Below are 4,478 nucleotides of genomic sequence, written 5' to 3'. Positions count from 1 at the left end.
CAGAGGATGAAAATTGTAAGTTATGCAACGATCTGACCGAGTGCAAATGCAACTTGTATTCTTCTTGTTGATGAAAATTTTTATTCTTCGAATATTGTTGATGAATTTTGAAACGTAGTTTCCCATTATTTATTTTCTCCTTATAAATGCTCTAAAATTATTGATGAGATACAAGTGATCAATTTATCTCATTTTAAGTTTATTTGATTATTTTTCGTTTATATGAATTATTTTTATTTTCGGGATAGCATTCTAAAATCACGTATATAGAGTTTTTATTTAATATACAGGCATTTTTTAATTTGGAGTGTTTTTCATTCGTACTTAAATAGTATAATAGGCCATTCCTATAAAGAAAAAATATTCAGTGTGAATTTATATATATATATATATATATATATAGATATAGATATAGATTATTTCAAATCTACGGTTTTGTTTATTCAAACTATTTGTACTTTATAGCATTTTTCGTAAAATATTTTTTTACTTAATTAATTACACGAACTTTCAGTAGTGTAATAATTGATAAACTATAAAGACACATATTGAGTGCTATTAGATGCGGAGTCCTTGGAGGTAGGAGTTATATTACATGTTTTCTTTTTGGTCATCACTCCGGTTACTTGCACAACCGAAGAGAAAATGGAGTATAATGCACTTACTACCTGTCAACGTAAAGAAATTTATACATTGTATAAATGTCAAGCTTTGTTGAACCAACTTACCCGTATCAGAAAATTTTTTCGAATGTAGAAAAAGTCACCGATAGAAATTCCTATTTTCATTTTCCCAAATCTTTTCATGAAACAGTTCACCTAACAATGTTAAAAAACAATTAATAAATTTAAATTTATAATTAATCAATATAATTTTTTCATATTTCACCTTATACTTGAATTCGAGTGACAGGTTGTTTGACGAAAATCTTTGTATAGCAACGAAGTTATCGTAGATCTAAAAAAAACAAACAATTCAAATTTAAACACCAATTGATCATTTAGCGGTCTACCTCCCATACTGTAGTATAGGAGGTTAGGCCTGAGTTAGGCTTATCTAGGGTGTTAGGCTTAGGTTTGCTAAGCCTAACTTTTCTGCTAACTTTAATTTCTAAAGTTCAGCATTTTGGGAGCCAGCCATCTTGCCATCCCCAACTACAGGGCCAGAGACAACAGGAACAGTAGCCATATTGGTGAGTGCAGACTTTTCTACTTTTGGTTTAGGAGGGACCCGCTATAGCAGCAGACTGGTCCCCAGCTAGCCAGGGTTACCACTGGCCAAGCTTGCTTGGCCAACTCCACACCAGCCACCGACCATATAGGCAGGCTACACAGGTTCCACTGGTGTGTGCCAGCAACTGTTGGACAGTCACATATAGCGTCGGGCAGCTCATCTGAAACACCAAGAAGGTAGCGTCAGGCAAGCTCTGTGGACAGTCAACACACAGCGTCGGGCAAGTTTTTAGTGTATAATCCTCAACATCAGCCAAGCTGTTACAGCCATCAGCTGTTACTAGGTCGCCGCCTTTAACCGGTAAGTCTCTCTAAGTTCACCGGCCAACCAATTTCCCCCTCTGTCCGAGGCAGACTACGTCTCCTAGGACAGAGTTTTTTGGCCTTCTGGCACCTTTCCATCTTACCACTTATCACACTACACTCTCCGGTTGGCCTAACCACTGTACACATTCCATTATGTCTACTGTCAATCATTCTCAACCAACTGCCAATGGTCCACCTGAATCTCGTGTCATCATCGACACCCTGGAAGACACTATACTCAAGGAAGCCAACCAGCATTTTCTCAAAATCATGGACTTGCTCCCTGAAAAATACTCATCTATCAGGACTGAGAAATGTAAGGAGGTCNCACGCTATAATCGCGGGAAAGTTAGTCGAAAACACGATCCCGCAAAATTCGCGTTGTCAACATTATACGCAATAACCCATTTGAAATAAATAAGAATAGGTCCTGACATCACAAAAGAGAAAAGAACGTTAAAAGTCGTGTTGTTGTAAAGCTATATTTACTGTACATTGTTATTCTATTCAATTCTGGACATTAAGTTTGATAATCAGTAATATAGTACTTTTTTATTACTTTAGATTTTAATGCACATAGTTAGTCACGTGATATCTGTCAGATGCCACTATGTTTTTCACTTTTTAAATACCGGCGTGCGATGGAAAATTTGTGTGTCGTATTTTTGGCAACTCAGAGAGTTAGGATAGTATAGACTTTTTCATTTTCAGATATTTTTCAAAAACTTACAAAAAAAAACTCGACTTTCCAAGCAATGGCACTTGGCAACAATGGGATGCCACGTAAAAAACAGACCTTTAATCTTTACTAATTTGTATATGCCTGCAGACCAGTAGTCTAATCATTGAGGAATAACTGTGGTTTGAGGAATAACTGTGGTCTGCAATAAATAGACAAACGCTGATATCAGCATCGGGCATAACAATGTTAGCATCTACTAACAACTATATATTAATTTATGCCTATTATTTTGAACATCAAAAATTGTTTTTTTTTTCTATAAATAAGCTCAAACGTGTTATGTTATAAACATTATTCTTTAAATCAAATATACCTTAATTATTATAGTATTAGTGTATTCTAGTGATAACAAATTTTAATACTTACGAAAGATTAATCTTATTAATAGAAATTAAGTTCTACGAGGAATAAATTAGTTAATATAGAACAGACAAGAAACTCCATCCAACGATGCAGTGTGAAAATAAATACTTGAAATTTGAACAATGTCTTCACAGAAAGAAACTGAATACAGCGCATGTGTTCTACCATAATATCTACCGCTACGATTTTTCCTATCTTCTCTGTAAACACACCACTTAATGTTATCTACTACCTTCAATTTGTAAAGCAAACAACCAGAATAGCGGTTTATGCTAAATGAATATAACGAGATTATCATAAATTATATTAATAATTTATAATACCTCTGCAAGACGAAAACATGATCAGTTAAAAATATGAAAAGACCAAAAAGTATTTAATAACTGTATTTCTATCATAACTTGCATAATTATTAGGATCTTTTCATGAATAAATTGTAAGCTTTACTGTATATTTTACCGTTTTTGTGGTCTCAATTACCTAATTCATTTAACATTACATCACGAGATTGATTCCTTCCATTATCGTTAAATAAATTTTTTGCGAGTACTGCTATAAATCAATGTACAATGTGTACAGAACGTGACTAAAACAGATTTTATTACATGGAATAATCGATTGTCACGTTGACCAAGAAATGATTATTAAAAGGTACACGTTTATTATTTTCATTCTTCACTTTTATATTTTGTCGTTTAGTTAAATTTCCTGTTTTTTCCGGTATTCAATACTGTAATTTCAAATATCTGTTCATTCAAACGGGACCTTATAAAATGAACTTGAAATAAAAATCAATATAATATATAGAAATCTTATAGTATCTTCTTCAGTATTAAAACTTATTTTCACTAAAATAAAATAATACTATAAGTAATTAAAAATTATTATTCATAACGTATATTATATTTTAATGGTCGAAAACATAACACACGCGAGCATATTTATTTTAAAAAACATTTTGTATGTTTACAATACAATGTAAATACTTAAATAAATATATTCTCGTTACTTGCGAAGATTGTTCCGCCCAATTGTTTACGTTGTACAAATGTATTTTTTCAAGAAGTTTATGATTAATTATTCATAATAACAATGATGAGTGCATACAAATATAAAATTACATTAATTTACAACATAAGGCTTGGTAGTGGCAAGCGGTCAAGTAAGTGACTGAAAGAACGCACGAACGGCTTAACTAAGCGAATTATACAATACTGAAATTTAAAGACATTTTGTCTATTGAAATTATTATTTTATTTAAAAAACGCGTCATCCAAATAAAGTATGATCTGCGAATTTTTCTCTACGATATAAATATATTGTTCGAACTCAAGATGTGTCAAGCTTAGGGTCAGAGATACCGATTAACAATTTTTAACTTTTGCTTTGTAACGAAAAACACGTGACTTTTTCAATAAAAGATTATTAAAATTTGCGGCTTAGCATTGTGATTTTATGGCGAATTTTACAAGTAATATACTATGAATATCAGTAAACATTTACAGTGGTGCCTCGTATAACATACTTAAGACGTTCCAGGTGCACGCCCGTTAAGTGAAAAGTCTGTTATACGAAACGCATTTTCCCATAGAAATACATGTTAAAACATATACAGTAGAGCCTCGATTATCCGACCCCCCGATTACCGACACCTCGGTTAACCGACTGTTCTAGTCGGCAAATTTCAAATGTCTGCTAGTGATGTGGTGCTACAATATTTTGCTATGTCTTGGCTACTTTAATATTATTTTTACGTGTTTTAGCTGGCAACACTCATTCGACCATGAAAGGGAGCCAGTATTTAAACGAGGCTTAATTTTCTAATTTTTAACGAT

General features: G+C 32.7%; 1 long non-coding RNA gene across 1 annotated transcript; it reads right to left on the bottom strand.

Annotated features, from left to right (window-relative positions):
- Positions 1-438: 438 nt before the first annotated feature.
- LOC111633773 lies at positions 439-956 on the bottom strand. Its single transcript, XR_002758108.1, has 3 exons — positions 889-956; positions 729-818; positions 439-668 (listed from the first exon to the last, which is right to left on the bottom strand). It is a non-coding gene; the product is annotated as an uncharacterized LOC111633773 (long non-coding RNA).
- Positions 957-4,478: the final 3,522 nt, after the last annotated feature.

This window comes from Centruroides sculpturatus, unplaced genomic scaffold, assembly GCF_000671375.1.
Source record: "Centruroides sculpturatus isolate CEXI.00-Female unplaced genomic scaffold, Cexi_2.0 scaffold470, whole genome shotgun sequence".
NCBI classification, from domain to species: domain Eukaryota; kingdom Metazoa; phylum Arthropoda; class Arachnida; order Scorpiones; family Buthidae; genus Centruroides; species Centruroides sculpturatus.
Note: the sequence above shows the minus strand (reverse complement) of the source record. Positions and strands in the feature narration are given on the sequence as shown.